The 15,675-nt window shown below is 41.1% G+C and overlaps 1 protein-coding gene across 1 annotated transcript in view; it reads left to right on the forward strand.

Annotated features, from left to right (window-relative positions):
* Positions 1 to 1,165: 1,165 nt before the first annotated feature.
* ARHGAP15 (Rho GTPase activating protein 15) overlaps positions 1,166 to 15,675 on the forward strand; it is a 334,864-nt gene continuing 320,354 nt past the window's right edge. Inside the window, exon 1 of the mRNA XM_086615574.1 lies at positions 1,166 to 1,247. The gene's annotated coding sequence lies outside the window, so the exon portion shown is untranslated. The remainder of the gene's footprint in view (positions 1,248 to 15,675) is intronic.

The raw sequence follows: 15,675 nt of genomic DNA on the forward strand, positions 1-15,675 counted from the left end.
CTTGTTTCCTAGCTATCTCTGCCTTTTCTCCATGGGATGATCGGCAGGATCCTCTTTTAGGGCACCCAGTTAGTTACTTGCTGGACATCTGCATGGACAGAGCATATCTTCTTGAGGAGTTCTACTGGCAGCCACTGGTCAATAGGGTTCATATTTCTGCACTGTTGGGACAGATCCTTAAACTTCAGGAGGGTCTTGATTTTCTCAGGTTGTATGGCAGCTCTTTGTTTTATTGTGGGAGACAACAACCAAAAAGATCCTCCTGTTCTGTCAAAGCATCAATAGAAGGGTCTGCAGCCTGGCCAGCACCATAGAACATCACCCTGCACTGCAAGGGAACCCCATCTGCACCAGGGAGACGAGCCCTTGTTTTGTAAAATACCGGAAAGATGCTATTGTTCCTTGCTGAAAAAAAAGGCCACGGGAGAAGAGACTGGTGAAGGCGTAGGCAAGGGGCTTTTCTAGAGCCCCAAAGATGCAGAGCTGTGTCTGAATCTGCTGGTTCTCTTGGTTCCCTCTGCTTGAGAGGGACCCTTACGATGGGGGAGATGCGGCAGTGGTGTGTGCCTGCGTTTCTCGGAGGGCTGCTTCATGGAGAAGTGCTGAAACAGAAAATCAAAGAAACAGAAGTGTTTATCTGGTGACCTTCCCCAGGCAATAGTACTTTTTTTTTTATTTTTTCCCAGTAGCGAACTCTCTGATTGGCTAGAAGTTTGTTATTTTCTTAGTCTAAAGCAACAGTGTGGTAAGTGTCACATTTACTAAAGCTACATGGCAAAATAGCAAAGCAGATTTGTTGCAAGCTATTTGTTTCAGGACTCAAAGGGTTTCATTGAAGGTAAGAAAAGGGAAGTTGTCTTGAGGCTTAGAATTGTAATTCCTTTCAGCATTTCCTTTTAAACCTCATGTTTACCTTCTGCTAAAGCTAACCCTCCCTGTTTGTTGCAATTTTAAGAGAGGAGCAGCTTTCACGCTTTGAAATTTTGCTGTTTATCCGATCCAGAAAAGTTTTGCACTAAACCTGGGTGTAAGTCGCTCACTGGCGACATGGTTAGTTTCTGCTGCTGCAGGAAGTGGTTTTATTTTACTTTTTTTTCCTGCTTTCTTTCTGTCTTTATGAGCTGTGGGAGATTAACCCAAATGTCTGCAGACATGTGACCTAGATGTTTTCCGTTTTTTGAAATAGTTAAAACTATTGCTGGCTGATGGCAGTTTGAGATGAAACGACAACGTCTCTGAGGCTGTAGGTAAGAAACCTTAAGTTCATCTTAATGCAGTTTAGGAAACCTGTTGCTGAAGACTTAAAATACTCATAACCACGTGCATTTTGTATAAGTTTAGTACGGATTATGTTAGTTACACAATTGTTTTATTTCTATTGGCGTTTGTGAATTTGAAAGCAATGTGCAACAGCGTAGAGGGTACAGATGTAAAATGATATTTTACAGGCAAAGTTAGTGTTCAGAATCTAGTAAATCTACTGCATCCTATGCAAAAGGCAACTGTATCTGACCCTCTGTAGTATCCCAAACAGCTAATCACTTCTCATATCCTTACCAGTACTAACTGGTTGTCCCCAAAAGGTAGAAAAGCCTGGTGGCACTGGCTGGGAAATGAGATTAGATCATGTTTCCCAGTATTTGCCTTTGCCGGGTGCAATTTAGCTTTCTAGGAAGAAATTTTTTACATTGAAGGTGGTGAGGCACTGGAACAGGTTGCCTAGAGAAGTTGTGGATGCCCCATCCCTGGAAGTGTTCAAGGCCAGGTTGGATGAGGCTTTGGACAACCTGGTGTAGTGGAGGATTTCTCTGCCCATGGCAGGGGGGTTGGAACTAGATGATCTTTAAGGTCCCTTCCAACCCAAACCATTCTATGATTCTATGATTCTATTTGGCTAACTGACTTCCCTGCTGGTGCCAATGAGGGGGGTGATTAGCAGCAGTGGATATTGTAAGAGTGAGTGAGTGGTAAGGGCAGGTAGGTAGTTGGTACTCAGTATTGCTAGAGACTGAAGAGATCAGTAGAGGGATCTCTGGCCCTGCTCAGTATCAAAAGATTGGTATCACTCTATTATTCATCAGTAGTGCTAATAGGAATAGGGCACAGGGTGGCATAAAGGGCATTGTACAAAAATTATCCTTGGTTTGTCTATGGGCACTCTCAATGCTGTTCCTCATGGAGCGGCTCAATGGCGATGTCATGGCAGCATGTTTCCTACATGTTTAAATCCAGGCTAATTTCTCCTGTGCTTCAGAGTTGGCCAGAAAAAGATTGTGTGTCCTGGGTCCTCATCTCGCTCAAAGCTTTTTATCAGAAAAGATCATTTTGCATTGCCATCGTGAGCAAACATTGCTTCCTGGCCTTCGGAGCCTTCCAAGGAAATAGTAATTTCAGAAGATGTTCAAATAACACAAAATAATGCTTTGATTATGGGCCACATAAAGGAGAGCAGGAATTAGCAAGATTTGTTCTACAGTGAAGATTTGTTTTCCTGGTAACGTGTAGTTTGCTGCAGACTTTTTGGCATGTACTCGTGTTTGTAACTGATGGCCTTATCGTAAGGAGCAACTCATTTTTCTTTTGGAAATATGGGTCAGAGTGGAAAGATATCACACGTGGCTTGAAGCTCATTTTGAAATTGTGCACGCTAATTGAAGGCAGATTTTGGCATAGTGTTGTAAGATTACATTTCAAATTTTCTGTACTTTTTGGAGAAAGAAAGCTGTCCCGCTGTATACACAAATCAGCACAGAGAGGGAAATTGTATAAAAAGAACATGTTCTCTTCCTGGGCTGTGTTTGTAGTGGTTTTCATGTTACTGCTGCGATGTCTTAGAGTAATTTGAAATGCATTTTCCACAGAGCTGTGAGGTTTGGTAAAGCGGTTTGAATTCTCAGGGTTGTTTTTCTTTATTTTCTCCCTTCCCTGCAACGTACCTCTTTGTGTCCAAAGGAAATTCATTTAGAAGCAGCATCTCTTGTTCACTTTACTTCTCAATCCAATTACATCTGTAACGTACATTTGTTCATTTTCCTTTCCAAATAGAGTGAACAGCTGAAGCACTCTCTGTATTTTAAAGCTCCTGCTGTACACTATTATTGAATTACCAAAAAACTTTGCCTTTTTTGGCAGAATTTGTTATACAACCATCTTTTTGCTTTGACACAAGAGATACTTTACCTTGGAACAGATACTCCATCTTTTACCGACCAATCATGGGTGTGTGGCCCCCTTGGTAGCCCCTCTCAGCAGGGCTGGGATTGCCAGGGCAAGCAGAGGAGAGGTCTGTATCAGATCACAGTCTCCGGTATGTTCCTCTCCACCTGGAGCAAGGAAGGAACCAGAAACTAAAATGGTGACAGAAACATATTTTGATTCTTCTCCTGATGTTTGGGTGGCACAATACCGCAACCTCCAGTGTGGTGCTACCTTAGTTGAAACAGCTGTACACAGCTCTGGTTTGGATTTCTGTATCTATTTCTAGTTCCAGAAGTTATTATTTCTTTGCAGTGATGAGCCTCAAGCAAGGTTCTAGAAAGTAGTGTCCCACAGAAGTGGGATGGAGCACCCAGCATGATCTCTAGGGCCGTAGTGAGGATGGCTCATGTTGTGCTACTCAGAGACTTCAGCTTGGTTCTCTGCTTAGCAGTCTCTCGGAATTTTAGCAGTGGGAACTGCTGCATTATGGCCTTTTCTACTGAGCCATACAGGGCTTAGTGGGTTGTAGGCAGCATCTTCTGAATTTTTTGAGGCTCACAATGTGTAATTCTGATACTTGCCTATTTTTCTTGACTTTTTTTTTACATGTCTCTGTGCTGTGTCAACTCAATCAGTGCGAGCTGCTAACCTGTCTTCCTATGAAGATAGACTGAGAGAGTTGGGATTGTTTAGCATGGAGAAGATAAGCCTCTGGGGAGACCTAGCAGCCTTCCAGTACCTAAAGAGGCCTACAAGAAAGCTGCAGAGGGACTTCTTATAAGGACACGTAGTTATAGGACAAGAGGTGATGGCTTTAAACTGAAAGAGGGGAGATTTCAACTAGATCTAAGAAAGAAATTCTTCACTCTGAGAGTGGTGAAGCACTGGAACAGGTTGCCCAGAGAATCTGGGGATGCCCCATCCCTGGAGGTGTTCAAGGACAGGTTGGATGAGGCTTTGAGCAACCTGATCTAGTGGAAGGTGTCCCTGCCCACGTTAGGGGCCTTGGAACTAAAGGAACTTTAAGATCCCTTCCAACCCAAACCATTCTATGATTCTATGATTTAATGAGTTGTAAAAGCCTGTCTGTTGCTAAAAGCCGTCCCTTGATGTTGGAGAAGTCTGAGTGCTTAGGTGTTCCTAATTAGAATCCTGAAACATAGGAATGTATCCTAATCCTGCTAATCCGGTATATATAGGTGTTGTTTGGGCTGATCTCTTTTAAAGACAAAACAACACATCCCTTGAGCTCTAGCTAAAGTCTCTATGTTTCACTTTTCTTCCAAGTAAGACTTCCGCATGGATGCATCAAACCTATTTCTCAGTGCTTCAAAGACAGCAGCTGATGCTGGTGGATACCACCCATACGAAGACGCTTTAATCGGTCTCCTGGTTTCATTTGTTGATACCATTAGCCCTGAAGAAAACAGATGGGATAAGATTTTGGCCAAGCTTTTAACCATGTGAATTCCACGATAATTCAAGTGCCATTCAGAGCACAACAGCAGATTTCTTTACCTGGTTACACCACCTGCACAAAACTGTCCTTTCTTCCGTCCCGTGGTGGCTTCCAACAGCTTTTGTGACCATCAAACAAATTGCTGTAACGTCCCTTTTGTCTCAGAGCAGGCTGAGGTTGGTGTGCTTCAACCAGTGGTCTCAATGAATCTTAATTTCACTGACAACTCCTTTATTGGCATCTGAAGGACAGAGGTGTTTGTTCTTGTGCTGCACTGAATGTTAAGATTGTGCCTTCACGCCCTCGACGTACCCCCGCCAGTCGTTCTTGCCTTGAGAAATACTATAAAAAGGTTGTTTTGGAGACTCACTACAAAACAGACTCTACTAGCTCCTCATTTGCACAGGGACTTCCTCAATGCAGATCTATTTTGATTTTAAGAGTGAGACCTCTTATCACAAGAGTCTCTGGATTCCTGTCATCTTTATTATAACCTGAGGCACCTTGGGGTGCAAACTTCCATGCTGCCTGAAGTAGAGGCAAAATAAATGCTATTGTTTTTTTTTTTTTTTTAAGAGTCCTGTCTAAACGAGAAAAGCAGGCAATTATTTTATGGGCACAGGTATTTAGATGTTGCAAACTAACCATGGGGCAAATTTAACTCATGCCAGATCTCAGTCTGTGGGTGCAGCCAGGTCATGCTAGAGCAGATTTTCAGTGCGTCGTTGGCTCATGCTGAAGTCACCTGGAAGTGTTGAGGCCTGGCACATTTAAGAGTCTTGTTTGCCAGAAACTGAGAGCCCAAAATTTATATGTGCTTGAAAATTGTGACCTTTTTCTCTTAATTTCTCTGTATTTTCATTCACCTTACTTAGCATGAAAAAAGAACTGTTTTGGGAATTAAATAGGAAAGACATCAGAGAGTTATTTAACAGATATTGGTATTCTCCAAATTAGCTTCTCAACTTCTGGGAGTATGTGTGAGTTACAAAGTAAAATAACACATTCAGACAGTGCACAGATACCTACTGAAGAATTTCTTCAATAAATTAACTAAGCAAGTTTGATATTGTTATGGTTAGTGGTTTAAGGTTGTTTAACACACACTATAACACTTCCTGCCATTTGAGATTGTCAGTTATTAAATCATTCACTTGTAGTGAAGCAGGTATTGTGGTTTTTCATGAATATTTCTTTCAAAGCTTATGCCTGATAGACTGAACAGGTGTAGTCCTTGAACAAATGAACTTAAAGTGACTTCTAATTCCTTCTCCAAGACATCCATCAGTTTTCAGTACAACTGCAACATGGTAAGAGGAGAGGGGGAGAAAAGAAGGAAGAAAAAACAGAAGTGAATGTTGCTTAGAGCTGAAGATACGTGCTTTAAGTATGCACTTGGTCTTTGTTTCTTATTTCTTTTCCTGCCACACCCTGAGCAAAGCCATCACTGTATTTGGTGCTGAATCAGATACCGAAGCTTCTCTGAAGCAAGGCATGGTGCTTGGCACCTGTACTTGTTTGTCTGTTGCTCAGGATGTTACTAAACTCTCTTCCTTTGTGGGTGAGGAGGGAAATGACACAGATATTTTGTGAGGACAACTGAAGCTCTGGAGTTCTGTCTCCAAGAGATTTACCTCTGAGGCTGGTGGGTTCATCACCAGCCTGATGGATATCTGGATGCTGTCAACATTTCTGGTGCTTCTACTGCAGCTGTGGCTCAGCTAGTGCTGCCTGGCTAGCCAGATGTCTACTTGGGAGGGGGGGTTTGGAGGAACTGAGCAGTCCACGGGGGGATCCTCAGCTCACATAGTGATGCTAGCCAAAGCCAACCCCACACACACATTGCAGGAGAGCCTGATGGTAACACCATGGATATCCACAGGAAACACCAACAGAAGCCTCCTTGGGCTCTCTCAAGCAAACATGCTTTTCTAGTGAACGGCTTTGCTACAAATGAATCAACGTTTTCCACTAGGAAGGTGTTACATCAGACTTTCCAACTGGCCAAGCTGCTCTGACACATGCTGCCTTTTGCGCTTTGGGCTGAGTAGTGCTGAGCTTTGATCCAGAAAGATTAACGTTTCTATTACCAGCAGTACATTGCATGCTCGGTTACTTTATTAGCAAAAAAAGACAAGTATAGTAACCAGTAGTCATAAGCAATCAAGTTCTCGTGATGATTTTGGACTAGGACGTGGCACTAATCCATCCACTCTTCCTGGAGTGGCAAAGGAAGTGGAAACAGCCCAAGTAAAAGTATCTTAGTTCTTCATGATTCATTAATCCCTAAATCCTGGTAAAGGCAATGAGTGTCCTCAGTCTTAGCAGAGGCTTAGAGAAACTGGTCTTTTCAACCCATTCTCAAATTTCCTTTGAACAATCTAGAACTGGATCTGGATTGAGTATTGTGCGGTCGTACAGACCTGAGACATTCAGAATTGCTACACAGAGATTTTAATTGGAAAACTTCTTTTCTAATTTAAATTTTCATCTGAAGTTTGAGTCTTTTAATAAAATCTTTCCAAGTAAGTGGAGAGGGAATCCATGAAGATGTGGAGCAAAAATGGTATAAAGTAAAAGAATGAAAGAAGTTAAATGCAGAGATTTCTTACCAGACTTGTATTGTGCACCAAGATACAGATGTTTAAGGAATAATATTGATGCACTGTAAGGACATTTTAACTCAGGTACGTAGGACTGAAAGGGCTCACTTGAGCTGAGTGCAACAATTTCAGCCAACAAGGGATTTGAGGAGTCCATCAGGTCCCCATGTCACCACGCTACCTAATAAACCCACAGCTGACAGCAGTTGTAATACTTATTAAGTATCTTTGCTCTTAACGATGTTGGGGCAGGTGAATGGCTGCCACTCTTCTCACTATGACTGTTGATGTTCGCACGTGGATCTGGCACCATGGCACTCCTGCTGTCATTGCTGCTGACTCTGCTCCTACCAGGTGCAGCAAGTCTGTGGTGGGACTGGTGGTGCAGGTGGGCTCTGGTCCCTTGGCCTGCAGAAAGCATGCATACAAGATTTCTGGAGTCATCCTGAGCCACCTTAGTGAAATAAAGTTTTCATTGGTCCCCCTCAAAACAATGTGCATTTGCAGTAAAAATTTCAGATATAATTAACAAGCGTTTATGCTCAAACTTCTTGCATAATCCAAGAAATTATATTTTTGAAACTACAACACCCTTGGTATTTCCCCTTTGCTGAAAGCAGACATCTTAGCTACACGACGTGGTGTCAGAAACTGTCGCATAAAACAAATGCCTTTGTCTTCTCCTCGCTTTGCCACGTGGTGCTGAGGAGCAGCGTGGTGGGGCAGACACTTCTGCTGCCTCCTGCTCCGCTCTGGGCCATGGCAGAGGCAGCTGGTGAAGCACGCAAACCGAGGGCCCCACAAAATGCAGAAGAGGGGCTTGCTTGATGCAAGCCACAAAGAATTTCCCCTTCTAGTTCCTGCTGTAGCTTAAAAGTTTTCTCCTAAAATTGTCGGTGCCGTTTCTGCTGCGTTTCACAGCAGCGGCTCTTACGAGAGCAGCACTGGGAGCTCTGCAAAGGAAAGTGGAGATGGAGTGTGGGAACAGATTAAAAGTGTCTGGAGCTTTTTTTTTCCTCCCTCAGATGGGAAGTGGGAGCAGTGAGAAGTAAGGGAGCAGCTGCAGGATCACAGCACAAAAACTGCTGCAGATATGGATGGAGGAAGATTGAGAGAGGGTAGGAGGGACTGTTTCATGTGCTCAGCAGTGGAATTGAATGTTACCCTGGGGAGTGGGAGGGAGGGGGTCTTGCTAATAAGGGACAAGTCTCTTGTAAACACTGTTGAGGTAGTTAGTGTCAGAAAGAAATAGTTTTATTATAAATTTATTTTTTAGTTTGTTTTTAAAGTTTGAGAAGCTTTAAAGTCTTTCTTATTCAATAATCTCAGTATCTCAGTTTGACAGGCACGTATTCTGTAGGATGATGAGTATATGGAATTGTAAAACGCATTAAGACATGGCAAATGTGCATTTAAACTACTAAGCAGAGGGACTCCACTTAATAGAGCTTAAGAAGGCATTTTTTCTGCTGAAGGGGATGCTGCTGCTGCAGGAACCAAGGACCAGGAGGCAAACTGAGGCATGACTTAAAACTGCTCCAAGTGTTCTGTAGTGCGTAACCGATTTAGAGTGGGTTAAAACTTGTGTCTTAGTGATGAATGTGAGGTGCTTCCTCCACTGTGGATCAGCCAGTGGAGCAGGTACATGAACATAAATGTGGTGCAGGTCGCAAACGTGCAGTCATGTCCTACTGGAGCTGGCCTTGTGATAGCTTGTTTATATAGTCGCTGTCAAATCGAAACTGAAGCTTCTGTTGGCAAAGCTCTGAAGTTTAGAACTTATAGTAAGCTTGTTTCTTTGGCTATTTGCAGCAAGCTTTCAGGTGTTTAAAAAATATTTTTCTAATACATCAGTTAGTCTTGCGGTACTAACTCTTCTACTTCTCCAGAGAGTTTGGGCTGTTCCAAAATTACCATCACCACATGTCTAGTTCAGGTAAGCATGGAAAGTTTGGATGAATATCTGAATCTCTGTGAGGAGAAGTTCTGCAAAATTGAGCTGGAAGTATTTCAAGCAGTCTTACTTTGAAATTTCTGTCACTTCTGCTTCTGCTTGTATCTGTAAATACTGCAAGAATAACCTTTCCCACAGTATCTTATCACTTCAGATCTGGCAACATCAAAAGTAACAACACTTTTCTGAACATTTAGGCTATAGGAACAGATTTCTTTCAAGCACCGGGAAAATTTGTGATTCTTATGTGATCTTCCTAGAGAAAACATTGGCTTTTTTTTATTTGGAATTACAGACAGCTTTAAACTAAAACGTTACCATGCGACAAGCAATCGTACGCAGGTGTAAAACGAGTTTAGCGCTGGTCAGTCTTACTTGTGGTGGTTGGAAAGCCATGGCTCTACTCTGTACTTATCTGCAGGATGCAAATGTATAGCAGAAAGGAAGGAGTTATAAGGAAATTATCTTTTTCTCCTGTGCTAGGTGAGAGCAGGTTAGCAGTAACCAAGCATTCTCCTCTAACAGGTCTTATTTGGTGTTAAATCAATTAAATTGTTACAAACTTTTATGATGCTGTAAACTACTTGCTGCCCTTGGTCTAATGTCCAAACCATATTTGTCCTGCTATTCAATGTCATAGGATGCGTTAGAAGTGCTACATATTGGCTGATATTCTTAGTTTGTTTGTTTTTTTTTTAATACTGTGTGTATATGACCAATATTCATCATTTGAAGGATCTTAGTCAAGCTTGCATGGCATGGAAAATGGAGGCAGGTGTCACAGATCAGATGCACTCCAGAAAGAAATGAAATGCGCTGCCAGCAGGAAGACCTAGAAGTAGCAATTTTTTCCCAGGCATGTTCTTTTACATATTCAACTGAATTTCTACTATGGACGACTGTTCCCAGAACATATGCAGGCCAAACTGTACACAGAGGATACTTTTAGCTTCAAGTTCCACTTGAAACTGAGATATTAAATTGACATAGGAGTGGTGAAAATAGACTCTCTTATGCTATTCCATATGATATATTGGGACAGTCAAACTTTTGAAACAACTGTTACCTTTCCTAAGACCTTCACATTTAACATTAATTAAGAAACTAAGTGATGCAAGAAAAGACATGACCATATGCAGTAACTCACTGACTTAAGAAGCTCTTTTACTCTCTCACATGCAGTTTTGCTGTTTCAAATAATAGCCCAGTGATCTTTCCTAGCAAGCTTTTGTTTGTACAAGGAAGTCCTGTAGATAACAGGTCATGGAGGATTACAGGATTAGAGTTAGATCTGTAGAGCTGGGTCTGTAGTCATTAAATGTGGACGTGAAGAGTTTGTATCTGCACAACTTTGAGAGAGTAATTGTCCCCCATTCTCTTCTCTTTCTAATTCTCAGACTGTTTCTACCCAGATAGAAAAGCATTTCCAGAGATAGCACATCTCTCCTGTATAGGGTCCAAGTAGCTTTTTCAGATCCTTGTTTTTCTTTTTCAGCTCATCCTGCTCTTTTTAAAGGATAGCAGGGAAAAGGCACTGGGGCTTTCAGCTATCGCCTTCTACAAAATTTCAGAATGACACAAAGGAGGACCTTAGCTCCCTGCTTAAATACTCATTGATCGTCGTTGTACAGCTATTCAGAGTTTCTATCTTCAAGTCTCTTCATCCAATCCTTGAGACAAATCAAACAACAGTTTGTGAAGTTTAATAATATTTCCAATGAAACTGTATATTTGATTAAGATGTTTTGCTGTCATTTGCTAGAAAGAGGGACTCAATATCAGCCCTCTATTATTTTATTTTATCCTTTTGACTTTTTTATTGTGTAAGATGATATTACTAGTTGAAAAAATAGAAAAAAAAACCCTACAGTCAATCTTCATAGCAGAAAGCCAATCATATTTTTAGCGCGGTAGTCAAAGGGCAGGAAATCACTGAAGCATCAAACTGTAACGAACTGTAAGTTATTGTGTGGTGTAGACTCCGCACCGTGCAGGTCTGTGGCATGCTGTAAGTAGAGAATCACATATTCCCAATATGTATAGTAACTATCAGGAATGGGAAATGAAGTACTGCATTTTAACACTTCAGTTCTTAGGAATTCAGTCATCAAAACAACCTTAGAGTATGTTCTTAGACCCAGAATTAAACAATATAGTCACTGCTGTACAATGGTGAAAGTCTGTGTCCTTCCCTCCTTCAGCTTGTTATAAAGTGTATTTCCATACCTGGCTCCATAATGCAATAAATGCTTCGGCTTTCCTCCTGTGGTGTGCTTGATGTTACTTTTGCTTTGCTGTTGTTCCATTACCTTCAGTGGATTCCCTGTGATCAGGATCAGGCCTTTAAGACCTGTCTGGAACCTCATGTCCTGTATTGCACAAACTAGGAAGAAAGTATTTTAATGATAACACACTTTGTTCCTACTGGATACTAAGATGGTACATGAGATTTCAGTCATGAGAATTATGTAGTTATTAACCAAATGTTATTGTAAAGTATAACCCTCTCTTAATATAAGAGAATAAATAAAAAAGATTGAAAAGGTCATCATATCACAGATCGAATTAAAATCTCAAGGATAAAAGATTCTTTAGCCTGAGTTGTTTAACAATCGTACTTGAAAATGCTTTACTTCTTGTATGGGGCCACTACCTAGGAAGTCTGCTATGATTTGGGCCAAGCTGTGTCAAGAAATTTGCCTTTAGCTGTGTCCTTCATAGAGACTGGATTATACACCTCGGAGCATAAATAAAATTGTGAATAATGGGCTGGGCAGCGTATTCCACACGTGGTAACAGAGAAATGCTGGGCACTGAGATATTGCTACAGACAAAACAGAAAAGATGTTTTACTCATCTCTTTGCCCACAGGAGAGGCACAGGCAACTGTACATGTGAATTAGAGTTGCCTGAAGAACTCTGTGGCCCATTTTCACTTTTATTCGCAGAAAGTCCTCAAATGCTGGACTAGAAAAGAGTGACTACAAAGCTGGCCTTTAGGCACATGAGGTAAGATGACCTCCATGATCCTTGCTCAGCATGTTGTCTGTTCTGAGAGACACCCCTGAAAGTCTAATAGGGCTGCAACAGGTAAAAAAATTAAAAGGGAGTGTGATAATTAATGCTGATGAGTGTGGCTTTTGTAGGAATTAGGATGTATCAACGAACTCACTGATGTTTGTTGATGAGATTGCAATTTTGGTTGACAAGGGAAACGGCTGTTGAGTTTAGGACATTGAACATTCTACGGCAGACAGAACTCGGCACAAAATTCTGTTTTATTTTCTGTCTGTCTGATATAAAAGGATAAAACTGGAGTAAAGACCCAGGCAATGGTGATGTAGTGTCATTCCTGATCTCCTACTTTGACTAGAGATATGACCGATGGTTGAAATTAATGCTACTTCCTAAGTATACATTATTCCAGGCTGGATGACTTCTTTCTGCAAAGGAAAAGGCGTAGGAATGTTACATCTGCCTTCATTACAATGGATTTTTCTGTTTCCCTGGTACTCAGATAAACTAGCTTCAGAACACTTCTGGGCACCAGCCCAGGACACCGTAGCCCTCAGCAGACCTTGCTGTTTGTGTCCATGCCCTGTGCGCAGATGTGTGATGTGTTAGCTGTGAGAGCAGCGTGGTAGGGACAGTTGGGAAAAAAAAAAAAATAAAAGACATAACAGTGCAGATAAGAATAATTGAAAAGAGCTATGTGGCAGTTTACTTCTCATACCCTCTCTTTACCTATAGATTTTTCATCTGTCCCCCTTTATTTTCATCAGTTGCACGTTTGAGCACTTCTTACTACCCCTGAGCTGTACTTCAGCAGAGATAACGAACGGTGTAGCAAAGGCAAAGAGCAAAACCCAGCAGGAGAAATATTTCCATAGGTGTGTTGAATTTAAACACCCCTTTCACAGACACAGCAATATGTTTTCTCTTTTACAAGAATGCTCTGACTCACCACGTGTGTGGAATTAGCTTGTTTTTTCATTTGTTAGCTCTTACTTCCTCTTCCATTTTCATGGTTTTTAAGGCTTGCAGGTCTGGTGTAAGGGTGAATCTAGTGCTGATTTTTATTCTTTTGTAATATTGCTGCGTTAGGTTTCAACTGATGTTCTTCGTGTAGGATATGCTCTTCAGCAGAAGAACGGAATTAGGGAATGTAACAAGATGACTCTATCTTGCAGTGTTTTCATAGAATCATAGAATGGTTTGGGTTGGAAGGGACCTCAAAGATCATCTAGTTCCAACCCCCCTGCCATGGGGTTGCCCCCTTCATGTTGAGCTCTTTCATGTTCCTTGTGCTTCTGAAGTGATAGCGGTAGGTATGTCACAAGAAGTGAAGTGGGAAATTAAAAGCTTGTTTTGATAAATACTGAAAATTATATACACCTTTTAAAATCTCATAATCTTGAAAAAAATTACAACAAATTATACTAATCATGGTTACATTTTTTTCCTTTCCTTGATAAAAGTACATGCTACAACTACTACTTGGTACAAGTTGCTAATGAAGTAACATTTGCTTCTGTTTTTCACTGCACATAGCTGTAGGAAACATAAGCATAGCTCAAGCCAAAATTTAGACATACTACTATCCTTGTTTCTTGAAGAACTAATGCTTTGCTCTGTAGAAAACATAATATACTTTTATATATATATACTAAATATTGACTTAACCGATACTATACCAAAACTCATGAAATAAAATTCTTGGGTAATAACAGTCAATCCACTCATTATATGATCCATTTCTGGACAAAGCAACATGCCAAGATGGATTAAAAACCTGACAAAAGCAATATTAAACTTCCTCTAGCTCCATGAGCTGCTTAGGAGGGGAATACTTACTGGCTCTCATTGTGTGACAGGCACCATAATGAAGCTACCAAAGACATAAGAATGGCAGCCAGGAGAACAATTCACTTTCATAATTTTTTCAGAAAGCTAAAAGGTATATTTTTCTTATGGAAAATATAAACAGCAAAAGGAAAGGGTTTTTTCCTTTGTTTTGTTTTTATTGGGAACTTAATAATGTTACTTTGTTTCCTTTATCATCTCCTTTCTCTTTTTGAAGAGAAAAGGCAGAAAATAATTTTCCCCCATGAAAGGAAAACGAGAAGTAATTGAAATGTTTTTGCTGTTATCAAACACAAAGATTTTGTGAACGCACATTTTTTTTGAAAGATATGTTACAGAAAACGTTCTTGAAAATAGTTTTACCAAGACCCAGCACTTTGTGAGGAAGCTTGAGATCTGATCTCTGCAAATTTACTGAGATCTTTTAACTTGGGCCTGATTCTCAGAAATGGAATGGCTTTACTGTGTGTACGGATTTGCATCCGATAAAACTTTCAGTTTTTCACCTCTGTAATACTCACTACTTCCACACCACGTGTTTGAAAGTCAACTGTACGTTTAGAAATAGGGGTTTTTAGGATCTTAACCATTGATCTGCCAGATAAGTAAATGTCACTTGATTATTTAGCAGCCACCTCACATTTGAAGTTAGTGTCTGAGCTCTGGCTACAGTTCAACTTAATTCACTGCAGAGATGCTGTGCTACTTGCTGGAGAAGGCTTGTCTCCTCTCCCAGCATCTCAAGCAAATGGACCAAATCATGGGAAAAGTAACTGCAAGCGTTGATCCACTGAGACTGTGAATTTCATTTAAAGTATGAACTGTTTCTTCCTTCAGTGAGGGCTCTTGAACTCTTGAGGGTATCTCCAAAAGTGGCTGGCTGTGTAGGACAGACTTGGTTTTGTTGCTCCAGCCAGAAAGATGATTTTGTACCTTCAGCTCAGTGGTGTTTCTCACCCCAGAAGTAAGCTCATCTACCCACTGTACAGAAATTAAAGTTCTCCTTTCTCATATCCAATGTAACCTTTTTTCCCTTCCTGTATCATCCATCCAACCTTATGTCAAAGATTTTTCTTGTATCCGTACTGTTCCCTGACTTTTCCCCACCCCTATCCAACCTGCCCGTTCTGTTTCGTAGTGCCCCAAAACAGGTACTTCCAAGAAGGTTTCTCAAGGTGTTGCCCTGTCCCTATTCTCTTAGGTGAATGCCTTAAAGTTATGCTGCCCCTTTGCTCCAGGAACCCTATAAGAAACGGGGAGGGGAGGAAAGTCTATCTTGGTTTAATGCCTTTCTCCAGCAAATCAACCGTAGGAGGTTTCAGAACTAAAATTTATGTCCAGATGCTAACTATTTGCCAAAAGGCAAATTAGCTAATTATATAATGAACATGGAGTGCCTCACAAGCAGTTGCACAGGGCTTGGCAGCTCTGCCTTCCAAAGTAAGTGAAAAGAATTCCCCTGCAAAACCCGCTCAAACTTGGCCCTGATGCTGCTAATAACAGTTTGGAAGCACCAAGTTGTAAAATAGGATCCTTCAGATAGGATCCTATTTCTGTTTTCTCTTAATATTTTATCTGTTTCCTGATTGTCTCCCCCA

Source organism: Tauraco erythrolophus, chromosome 8 (assembly GCF_009769465.1).
Source record: "Tauraco erythrolophus isolate bTauEry1 chromosome 8, bTauEry1.pri, whole genome shotgun sequence".
Lineage (NCBI taxonomy): Eukaryota > Metazoa > Chordata > Aves > Musophagiformes > Musophagidae > Tauraco > Tauraco erythrolophus.